The following is a 12,907-nucleotide window of genomic DNA, read 5'->3' as shown; positions in this document are numbered from 1 at the left end:
CATATTTCATACAAGTCTTCAAGTTGTTGTTGTTGTGGCATTACAGCGAACCCATTTAGATAAAAAGTTAATCGGGTATGGGAAAATAAATTAAAAACAAAAACAATAAACGAACAATTCGAGGGTAATATAACCTGTTAAGTAATCGTAGAGTTTTGAAATTCAACACGAATGTGTTAAGAAATGTTCCATTTATTTTTATGGATTGGATTGGCTTAGATAATATATTTTATCTAAATAAAAAGTTGTATATATAGAAGATATGTTTGAAAGAATGGCTTGAAAAACCCGATAGGAAAACGTCACAGAATATAATCTATTTTTCAAGGTTCGACGTCAAGAGGTGGATTCCTAAAAAAATATACATTACTTTTAAAAAATATTTTTTTTTCAATTTTTGGATTTAAAAAATTTACTTAAAAATAAGGATGTTTCAAAATTATTTTTTTCAAGGCGTGGATTGAAAAAAAAATCGTGTCTTTGATTTTTAACAATATACGGTTTGGATTTTTTAAAATAATTTTTTTTAATATATATTTTTTAATTTTTTTTAATTTGATTTAAATATATTTTGAAATGATGTGAATTTTTTCAGGACATGTATTTCTTAAAAAAGGTTTAAGGGGACCCCCCCCATTCTCGGGGTCAAAATTTTTGTTGATATAATTCGAATCTACACTGATTAAAGAATGTCTCTACAAAATTTCAAGTGGAGATCTCAAGAACTGTTGAAGATATATCCGATTTAGTGTGTCAGCATCAAGTGACGGCTAAAGGGTTTCTCAAACTTTAAACGCGTTTTTCTCTAAACATTTTTTTGCGAATGGCGGGCACGATAACTCAAAAACTAATAATCCAATCGGTTCCAAACTTTGCATCGTTTCTCTGGGAGTGTATAGCTCTCGTATGAACTAGGATAAAGCCAATCGGTGAAGATCTTCCTTATTTTTTAATTTGGTTTTTGGTCAAAAATCAGCGATTTTCCAAAAATATTTTTCAAAGGTACCATTTTGTTAATTTTAGAGCGAATATATAATCCTAGTTCATATTTTTTAACACCGTTTTTTCGGATTCCGATGTTCCAGTGAGGAGTTATCATGCCCGCCATCAAAAATATTTTCTTTAATTACAAAAAACAACAACAAAACAATAACAAAAATTTTTTGTAAATTATTTTTCTTCTTTTTTAAATCTTCAATTATATATGTGCAAAGTTACAAACCTTAAAAAGCATTGGTATTGATTTACCAGCCCATTGAAAATCTTAAAAAATTCAAATCGAGAATGGGGGGGGGGGGGGGGGTTTCCCTTAAAGGCTTGAATGTGGATTATTTTGAAAAACATTTAAATTACATTAGGTCCTCTTAAGAAGACCGACGTAAATTCTTCTATGTATATATAACCCATTCTGTATTGGCGGTTCTTAGAAGATATTCTCCCATCGCTACTTTTACAATGTGACGTAAAATATTGAAATTAAATACCCATGTCTAGTGATGCTCTTTAGTAAAATCAGCCCCTTGGTCATAATGCAATTTAATAAAATATTCAATATTATTGTTATTGTTGTGGTTGGTTGGTATTGGTAAGCTATGTGTGACAACAACAATAACAATATCTGCAACGAAGCAGTCGTTGATTGAATTTGAACTTTCTTTTCCAGCGACAGTGGCATGCGGCGGAATGGTGCGGCGTTGATTGACTGGCTGGTTGAGATGATGATAGTCTGTGTACGACGAGACTTTAACATTGCAAAACAAACAAAAAGAAGCTATGAAGCTGTGAGGATGATCTAATGTCGGCATGATATTCTGTTGTTGTTGTTGTTGTTTTTGTTATTGTACACTGTCTGCAACATCCAAGGCTAATGAATTCTCTGGAATTGCAAAACAACCACAAAAGCAAAATGAAATGACATTCGATACTTTCGATTCGTAAGAGTCGCAAAAACACTCCTTGATAGACCACAGATAACTGAGAAAAAAGAATAGCTCAGCTAACAGTGGTTGATTTTCTATATAGAAAAATATAACTGAGGTCGTATAGTTTCCTATAGAAGAAAACTGATGTCGGATTATTCCTATAGACAAAATAATGATGTCAGATTTTATTTCAATAGAAAAAATAACTGATGTCGAATATTTCTATAGAAAATAATTGCTGAGATTAATTTTTTTCTATAGAAAAAAATAATTGAGGTCGAATTTTTTTCTATAGGAAAAAAACTGAAGTCGATTTTTTTACATAGAAAAAAATAACTGACTTCGAATTGCTTTCTACAGAAAAAGATAACAGAGGTTGAATTTTTTCTTTAGAAAAATCAAATATTTTTTCTATAGAAAAAAATAAAAGAGGTCAAATATTTTTCTATAGAAAAAACCAGTAAGGAAAGTTCAAAAGTCGGGCGAAGCCGACTATATGATACACTTCACACTTCGGCCGAATCAATACATGAGAGTTATATCTAAATCTGAACCGATTCCAACAAAACTTGGCATATATCAATCTGGACCTAATTCAGTACTCTGTGTAAAATTTTGTCTCAATCGGACCAATATTGGCAGTATGGTGCTCCATTTGCATAAAATCGGATGAAACTATTATGGGATCTATATCTAACTCTGAACCGATTTCAACAAAACTTCGCATACATCAATCTGAACCTAATTCAGTACTCTGTGCAAAATTTCGTCTCAATCGGACCAATATTGGCAGTTGGTGCTCAATTTACAAAAAAATCGGACAAAACTATATATGGGAGCTATATATAAATCTGAAATTTGGCATATATCTATCAGACCTAATACAATACTCTGTGTAAAATTTTGTCTCAATCGGACTAATTTTGGGAGTTTGGTCCACCATTTACATGACATCGGACGAAAATATATATGGGAGCTATATCTATATCTCAACCGAATTTCAATAGTGATTGGCGGACGGAAATGCATAAATCGACGGACATGCATAATCGACTAGATATACCCATGGTTCTCAAAAGGAACCATGGGTGTATCTAGTTTCCTTTTGCCTGTTACAAACATATACACAAAGACAGAATACTCTGTACCACAGTGTGGTTAAATAACTGAGGACGATTTTTTATAGGAAAAAATAAGAGGGGGTCAATTTTTCTCATAGAAAAAAATAAGAGGAGCTGAATTTTTTTTCTATAGAAAATAATAAGAGATGTCGATTTTTTATGTAAAAAATGAGAGTTTGAATTTTTTTCTATAGAAAAAACGAGATGATCTTTTTCTATAAAAAATATTATTTCTATAGAAAATAACAACGGAGATCGATTTTTTCTACAAAAAAAAAGTAAAAGAAGTAGATTTTTTCCATAGAAAAACTCAATTAAATTTTCTCTCTATAGGAAATAACGGATATCAATTTTTTTTTCTATAGAAAAAATAATAAAGGTCAAATTTTTTTCCGTAAAACAATTGGGATTTTATTTATGTATGTGTGATAGATTCAAAAAATTCTTCTTAAACAAATTTGCAATAAATGGGCTGGAGTAAATAAATGAAAATAAAATAAAATTGATTTACACAAATGTGATAATTTATTCGTGTTTTGCGTTCAAACGAGAGCAATGAATATTATTAGAACAACAACAACAATAACAGAAACAATAAAATAATAGCAAATCATGATTATTGTATTATTTTTTTCATTATGGAAAATGTAATAACAAAAAATGAAAAAAAAATAATTCTCAATTGACGTGAATGTGAATAGTCCACAATTGGCCTGTTCATAGCACCAAGGAGTGGGAGGCAATGCATCTACATCTATTATAAATTTGTGGCACGCATTCACAACAAATCAAATAAAATGATCTGTGGTGTCAGCAACGACAGTTTTCTTTCGCTGTGGCAGGCGTTGTAAATTGTTTTGCTACTGGCCATCGCGATGGCCAGGAGGAAAAATTGAAATATCGTTCATTGGAGGTGTCCAAGTTTTCAATTCGTGCACATAGAAAAAAACAGTACAAAGTCCAGATACGATCGATGTTACCGATATGTGAGTGTGTATGTACAGAAGTGAAGATTCGTTGGAAAAACATTACGCTTAGTTAGGCTAGGCCAGTTGTTAGTTAGCTGAATGTTTAGCCAGATGTCGTTGCGCCCGTGTGTGTGTGTGAGTGTGATTGTGACACAGTTTCAGTTTCTGCATTACAAATTAATTAATTGAATGCAACACCAGCCATGGTCCGAACATCATCATTTATCAATGAACTGACATCAATTTGTCTCATTCTGTTTTTGTTATTGTTGAATTTCTTCTTCTTTTTTTCAATTGAGTCCGCCGCCTTCAAATGTCCACCGGCGAAGTTTTGGCACAGGCACGTTCTTCTTTCACCACTGCATGAATTATAGATTTCGATTTGATAAGAAAGTCCGCCAGTTTGAAATTCGCCCATAAATAACATTACGGTTATTTGCGGGGCAAATGGTATGGGAAATTTAAAAACGAAAAACGTAAAAAAGTTCCCAGAAATTTTGCATGTGAATTGGCTGAATGCCTGCCCATCTGCATTGAAGACCACACGCATTTTTTGGCGGGTGAAAATATAAAAAAAAAACTGTTTAAAATAAAATTTCTTTAGCGGAGGATAACTTTTTCCAATGCAAAAAAATATATATCTAAATATTTAGTAATTGAAAAAACTGTATAAAATTTATAATGAATTTAACTTAATTTAAGCATGTGAAATAAAACGTTAAGTTTGGCCGGGCTGAACTTTGAATTGACAAAATAGGGAGCATACCAAAAAGGTGGACCTATACCGACAATTCTACAAACCGATTTATGTGCACCAAATACAAATTTCAGCAATTTTTAATGGAGATCCTTTTCTAAAATCTGAAACCATCAAAACGTGGACAGGTTCGAGTTTTTTTATCACGATATCCTTAGAAGGCGGAATAATCACAACAGATCGCAAAATCGTCTTAGAATTCCATACTTTGTAGGGTAAAAACTGACAATTTCGAGTAAAAAACATTCCCCATACTGTGGCAGAGTAAGCCTATATGGGGACAACCCCAACACACGGAACAAATCTGGTAACTATTTTATTATAAAAGAGGGGGTTATATGGGGATTACCCCTAAAAGAGGGCGAATATTAATATTTTTGGGATGAAGATTGGTTACATTATACGACTACAAAATTCCAAATTACAGCGAGAAACGCGCTCAAGAACCCCAAAATACCAAAAATTGGGTAACGTTATATGGGGGCTACCCGAAAAATGATATATATATATATATATATATACAGTGAGTGTAATAAGTATTTTGCCTCAATAAATATTTGAAAAAATTGCAATATATACGCCTAAAGCCAGCTAACTAAAGATGTAAAATGAATTATGTATGATGGAGTACATTTGTGGACATATTTAGATCGTATTTCTGCAAGAATCACAGCGAAAGACCTATTGGTCTGCATAATAACCCAAAAATGTTTATCACAAAAAAGTATTTTGCTTTTTATTATTATGGATTTTTTTTTTTTTTGTGTTTTATACGATGGTCTGTATTCACTCCATAATACCTTTCGCAATAATTTAGGCTTTCTTTTCGGTCTTCTTGGGCAAGAGAACAGCTTGGATGTTTGGCAATACACCACCTTGGGCGATAGTAACACCAGACAACAATTTGTTCAATTCTTCGTCATTACGGATGGCCAATTGCAAGTGACGGGGAATGATACGAGTATTCTTGTTGTCACGAGCAGCATTACCAGCCAATTACAAAACTTCAGCAGCCAAATATTCCATAACGGCGGCTAAATAACCCAAAAATGTTTATCACAAAAAAGTATTTTGCTTTTTATTATTATTTTAGAAAAAAAAATGTTACATAGAACACGTTTGGTCTTTTTTTAGTTACAATTGCGGTTAACCACATACTATTTTTTAATATTCCATTTTCAAAAAATCAGCGTTTTTGTTTTTGTGGCACATCAATTATTTTTGGTACACATATAGAGAAAAATTTTCTGACTCCGAAACCGTTCGCGATCAAATTTTTGGTTGATGCGCGCAAAAGTTATCGAGGTTTTAATTTTGGGTATAAGAAAAAAATCTTAAAATTGCGCCGATTATTATATTGACCAAAAACGTTGATATATATCTTCCTCCATAAAATAAGAATATGAATATATTATAATAATCACGATAAAGTTGCACATATTCGCGAAATATGAGAAAAATAAAAAAAGGTATAGCAGATTACATCAATATTTTCATTATATTAATGACATACACACACCTAAAAATTAATTTAAAAATATCTACATAATCTAAGCACCATGATGAATCAAATGATATCAAAATCGCACAAGTCCGTGTAGCGGTTTCTAAATCAAAGCGACAACAAAACAAGATATTGAGGAAAAATATTTGTTTTTGGTTCGAAAAAATAATGTCATCATATTTATTTTTTTAAATGTATACAAGAAATTTCAGAAAAAAATGTTGATGTTATTTTGCTATTTTACCCGAATTTCGCCGAAAAATTGACATATATAATAATAATCACTTTTTGTGTATAAGTATACGCCTTGCGGATTATATCAAGACCCTTCCGATAAATCTTAGAATTCTATAAAAAGGAATAAATCTTAAAATAAAATAATATTTTGAAATATACATTTTAAATCGAATAGAGAACATAAAAAAACTGGTTCGCCTCAACCTGTTTTTACACATTTTTTTACATTAAAGTAGACACAGCTTCCACCAAAATAAAGTTTGGGGGTCAATATCATGAACAGTTTGCAACGACAGATCAATTAACCAAAAACTATTCACTTTTTTTCATATACTTAAGTAGTTCCCGAGTTATAAGGGGGTGAACCTCCGCTTCAGCTATGTTAAAAAATTGGCAATATTGCCCATATATATATTTATAATTTTTAGTAGAGAGATTTGCTACCCAATAAGAACTCAAAGTACTAAATTAAAGTAAATTCGGGCGAAAAATGCGATCAAACCCCCAGAATATTGTAAATTGGGGGCTACCTTTATATGGGAGCTACCAGAAAAAGTATACTGATATTTATAATTTTTAGTGGAGATATTTGGTAATCAATAATAACCTAACTTCAGCTAATTCGGTTGAAAAGCGCCCTCAAGAACCCCAAAATATCGAAAATTGGGGGTTACCCTTATATGGGGGCTATGTCTAAACGTGGACCTATAGAGCCGATCTTCGAACTGCCTGCAGACAAAAGACTCTAAGCAACATTTTGGCGATCTATCTTAATTCGTTTAGAAGCTAGAGTGATTACAACAGACAGACGGATCGTCATAGAATTTTGCGCTGATCAAGAAAATATATATATATATATATATATTCCGATCTCCATTCTATGGTCTATATATACTATTGAGAAAACCTAATTGCTTTTTATCTATATACAGGAATACTCTTCAGCAGGGGTATAATTTTCTGACATATATTTTTTCTGTATATTGATTTACGCCTATATTTTTTAAAGAAAATGTCCACGTTAGCATTTATTTTCTATAGAAGAATACTTCAAGATGGTCTATGACTAGTTTAATTTGTTCTCCTCATTAACAGAAGTCTAGCGTGTTATATTTTTGTATAAAAAGTCTTTATAAACAAAGTTACGGTCGCTTTTTTTAAACTTCATTAACTCACTTCTTTTTAAAAGAATAAATTTCTGGCGTTATTTGGCGTTTGACGGGACGCAGGTTTTATAATTTTCACCATAAGGGGGCGGATATTCAATATCCTAAAATCGATCGGAACTTTTATGCGATGAACTATACCATTGAAAATTTTTGGTATAAATTTTAACAAATAATGAGGAATACCGTTATATGGGGCCTACTCCAAAACTTGAGTCAATATTTCTACCCAATGAGAATCTAAGTACTAAAATTACAGCCAATGGTTTTGGGGGCTATCATAAAAGGTAGAGCATTTTTGATCAGATATGCTACCCACGTGCCCAAAATACCGAATAATTGAAAGTAATGTAATATAGGAGCTATACCAAACGTGGACCGCGGTCACTTACACGACTTTCAAGTGCAAAAAATTATATGTTAGATAAATCAAACACCACTATTTTTGTTGCATTTTATGCTTAGTAGCGATGAATAAGTGAGAGCCACCGATTTGTATTTTTGAAATGAAAGCCACAAAAGAGCGGTCACTCACGCCACTTTAAATGCTAATAATAGGAAAACCTTGCGAATTGGGTGAAACTTTTAAACTTTTAACTAAAAAACGAAATATCAAGTATTATTATGGCACTTTCAAAAGTTCGCCTGTCTTTTTTTGAGAAGGATTTTTCTGGGTCACTCATGATCTAGAAGAAAAAATGACAAATGTTGTCTTTCTTTGTACTTTTTGCCGTAGCATCACGTGATTTAACTTCTTTTGGGACATGCCCATATGTAGATTATCCTCAGTTTAGAATTTTAAATTAATTAAAAATGGTATTTCAATTTTAACATTTCCAAAACTGTTAGTATAGCTATATTGGACCTATATTACAAATTTGGACCTCTATTGAACATTTTCCAAACCTCTAATGTACAACAAATACAGTTTCGAAATTCTACCAAGATTATTCAATAACATTTTCTAGCTTGTTTGGATCGTTTTAAGCGAAATAAAATGGATTTAAGCGTCGTTTCATAACTGTTGTTGAGACATCAATCCACCATTACTCCAGAGACAAAAATACAATCCAAACAATGGACTGAAGCTGGAGGAAGTGCCCCAAAGAAGGCAAAAAAATCAATCGGCTGGTAAGGTTGTGGCAACGGTTTTTGTAAAACAATAAATTCAGCGTACCTTTTGGATCAATAAAATGTACAAATTCGAGAAAAATATCCTGGCTTACAGCACAAAAAAAAAATTGTTGATCATCAAGACAACGCACCATTGCACAAGAGCATTTTAACAATGGTTAAATCAACGAATTGAAGTACGAGTTGCTTGACCACCCACCTTATTCTCCTGATTTAGCTCCCAGTGACTTTTACTTGTTCCCAAATTTAAAAAATTCCTTGCTGGCAAGCGTTTTACCTCAAATGAAGATGCAATTACAGTTGTAAACCACTATTTTGAAGACCTTGAGGAAAACTAGTTTAATCCAGGGATATAATTGCTAGAAAAGCGTTGGACTGAGCGTATTAAAGTTTCAGGAGATTGTATTGAAAAATAAAAATATTTTTGAAAAAAACTAACTATTCACTTTCATTGATAGGCTAAGAAGTTTCCGAACCGCCCTCGTATTTAGAAAAAAATGGTTGCACTGAGGGTGAAAATAATCCTACTGTTATTCACGGTTGAACCATATTAAATTTAAATATAAATTATCGATATTCGATTTGTGGTCATGCATGAAGATTTTTAAATTTACATACAAATTATTTCGAATATGTCAACAACATATGATGACCCAGGCAGCTGGATTGGGGTGGTCAACACATTTTAATGGAAAGAAATAAATTATGGAAATATTTCATTGTTCACAAGCAATTGAAAGCAGTAAATAACCATTTCCATTAGGATTCCAACATTAAAAAAACAGATAATAAAGGGTCCACTGAAACACACGTGATGGCCGGGGAATTATTTGCTATTTATTTTTCTTTGTCATTATTTTAAATATATTTTTATAGTAAAAAACTTTAATCCCGATTTTAATAATCAATCAAAAACAAAAAATTTCAAAAAAAAAAAAAAAAATAAATAAATAAATAGGAAAACACTGGTTTGAAACTAAAAGATTCAGAATTTTCTTATACGAATTCGCTTTTTATACCCTCGACCTTAACTGGTATGAGACCATTTTTATATGGGTCAATATTTTGACATAGACTCCATATAATGACCCAGTCCAATTTTGGCATTTGCAAGTCTAAGACACATTTTTCTACCTACGTGGCTTAACTTTGACGGATTCTTGGTGGTTAAAAAAACTTCTTCACAGAGAATTTAATATATCGATCCGTGTATTACCTTATCTTAGTCCATGGTCCATATTTTGACGAAGTTGCCCTAATTTGACAAAATGTGCACTTTGTTGTGGGGGTATAAAAATATCAGGTCGGCGGAACTTATATTAAACCCAAAACTTTTACAACCTAATATCGCAATTCCAATCGATGTACGTGTTTTATACCCTTCACCACACTGTGGTACCGGGTATTATGTCTTTGTGCATATGTTTGTAACAGGCAAAGGGAAATGATATAGACACATGGTTCCTTTGGAGAATATGCATAGAATCACTTTATGAGTTGATTTATGCATGTCCGTCCGTCCGTCCCTCTGTTGGTATTAAAATGTAAACAAAGTACAGGTCGCATTTATAATACGATTTGGATGAACTTTGGCACAGCTCATTTGTTTGGCCCAAGGAGGACCCTATTGAAATTGGGAAAAATCGGTTCAGATTTAGATATAGCTACCATATATATTTTCGTCCGATTTAACGTAAATGGTGCACCAAAGTCCCTAAATATATTTCGATTTGCACGAAATTTGGCATAACGTACTGAATTGAGCCTAGAGTGATGTCTGCCAAGTTTCGTGAAAATCGGTTTCGATATAGGTCCCATATATATTTTCGTCCGATTTAATGTAAATTGTGCACCAAAGTCCAAATATATCTTTCGATTTGCACGAAATTTGGCATAGTCGGTATCATATAGTCGGCCTCGTCCGACTTTACTACTTTCCTTACTGGTTTTGTATTGCAGTTCGTTTGGCGTAAAATACTTCCTTGTAAAATTTCACTATAAAATAATAATATTTGGCATATCGCTGCCCTATCATGAAATGGCAATAAGTCCGTTTTTTTTCGAGAATATGAGATTTTAACATACACATATTCAATAATTAATAAACCATAGATTTATAACAATTATATATATTTGTTGTGGTTTTTTGTAATGATGATTAAAGGCGCTAAGTCCAATCTATCACATATTGCTGGTTATTTTTTTGTCTCTCCTATAAAATTATAAAATATGGATCTATTGCCTTTACATGTTGAGCCAACGATATTTTGAAGATTCTAGCAGAATTCTCTTTTTTTTAGTCCTAGAGACTTTTTTTGACCAATGTGGCGGTAGTTTGGCCTTTGGGATTTGTGGCAGAAAATATTCAATATAGGTCATTGGTCCTCAAAAAAATATTTGAAGCTAAGCCATTTTTAATATAGATTCGAACGATATCCAAGGTTCGTTTATAAATTAAGTCCGATATTGTCTGCAGGATTAATTATTTATGACCAAAGGACAGTATTTTTGTGCAATAAAGTAAATGATCCATTTTTTTTTAAAGACAAGGGACCTACAATCGATTTTTTCTATAAAAATAACAAATTTCAAAATTTAAAAAACAAATCCATGGGAAATTCCTAATTCTTGTTCACAATATTATTGTGCGGTTGCACAGTTCGCTATTCCTCCTCCCAAACCAACATTAATATCAAATTATTTACTTATGTTTAATGAAGTTCAGATATTACAGGCCATTTGGATAACAGGCTGTCCGTCGAAGCCAACCAGCAAATGGCTGCGGGCCAAGCAAATTAAATACAATTAAATAAATCTATTTTTAGAAAAAAAATACAGAATTGTGATTATGAATTTATTTTGTGTAAAATAAAAAAAAAAAAACAACAAATAATAACAAAACAATGAAAACAAAAGGCAACATAAGATTACGACAAAAAGTTAGGGTACAATCGCAGCTTGCTGGCAGGCCGGCTGACTGGTTGGCGTTGCCGTTTTTTGTCGAGCTGTTGTTTTTGTTTTGTTGATATCAGTACACAGAATAAACCTTATCACGAATAATACAAGCAGCCAGTCAGCCATCCAGCTACTGAATGCAGTGTGATTAGTAGTACATATGGACCCAGCCAGCCATCGATCCATCCATCCATCCACACAAACATGCATTAATATTTACACAATGTCCGGAGAGCAGGAGATTGCTGCTGCTTCTTGCACATAATTCTATTAACTGGTTGTTAGGTAGCTGGCAAACTGGACTTGATTGATACACACTCCGAATAGGAAGAGGAAGAATTTTTAAGTGATATCTTGTTTTGTTTTTGGAATGTTTATTTTTTTTTGGCATTTCCCCCGAAAACAAAACGAAGAATGACCACTACTGATAAGGTGTGTCACTCACTGTATACCAAAAAATTACAAATACATTTTTTTGTTTATTAGAAAGTGTAGGAGGTCACTTTTAGACACTTCTAATTATTTTCTTTGTGGTTTTTTGTATTTGTGTAACTGGATACAGGCATTAGTTGAACCACCATCACCATTTGACGCAATGATGGCATCCTAAGTACTTTTTCACAGCCACACATTTGGTATTCAACACCACAAATGTTGATATGGAAATTGTATTTTAAAGAAGTGATTATTTATGTTTGAAAAAAAGTAAGCATTGAAAAGAAAATCAACAAGTTGTTGGAAATTATCAGTTTTATAGATCGTGGTGTAGATTATTTTTCCCTACTAAGAGGATAGTATTAGAACGAGAATATCTAAGCTGCATTTTTTGTAAAGGTAGGCTTCACTGTAATGAAAAACAATTAACGAGGTTTAAATATTCAATATGATATTAAGACATGTCAATCAGTTCAAAACTAATGGACATCAAAAAACAGTGATTGATTGAAATAAGGTAAGGATTGTCCTCAGTCCTGCATATTGAAATACTTCACATAACAATTGACTTATCAACTACAAACGCTTATAATCTCTTGTTAATGGTTGAATCAGGACCAAGAAATATTTTGTATTAAAATTATAATTCGATAAAGAGCTGCCAGTGTTAGTCTGTAATAATAGAATCTCAATCTGGGTTCAGGGGAG

At 32.3% G+C, this 12,907-nt stretch overlaps 1 protein-coding gene across 1 annotated transcript in view; it reads right to left on the bottom strand.

Annotated features, from left to right (window-relative positions):
- LOC133324794 (uncharacterized) overlaps positions 1–12,907 on the bottom strand; it is a 98,709-nt gene that overhangs the window by 57,814 nt on the left and 27,988 nt on the right. The window lies entirely within an intron of this gene.

This window comes from Musca vetustissima, unplaced genomic scaffold (genome assembly GCF_032173495.1).
Source record: "Musca vetustissima isolate MV318-11 ecotype Yass unplaced genomic scaffold, APGP_CSIRO_Mvet_v1 utg665, whole genome shotgun sequence".
In the NCBI taxonomy this organism is placed as follows: domain Eukaryota; kingdom Metazoa; phylum Arthropoda; class Insecta; order Diptera; family Muscidae; genus Musca; species Musca vetustissima.
This window is presented reverse-complemented; position numbering and strand designations above follow the sequence as displayed.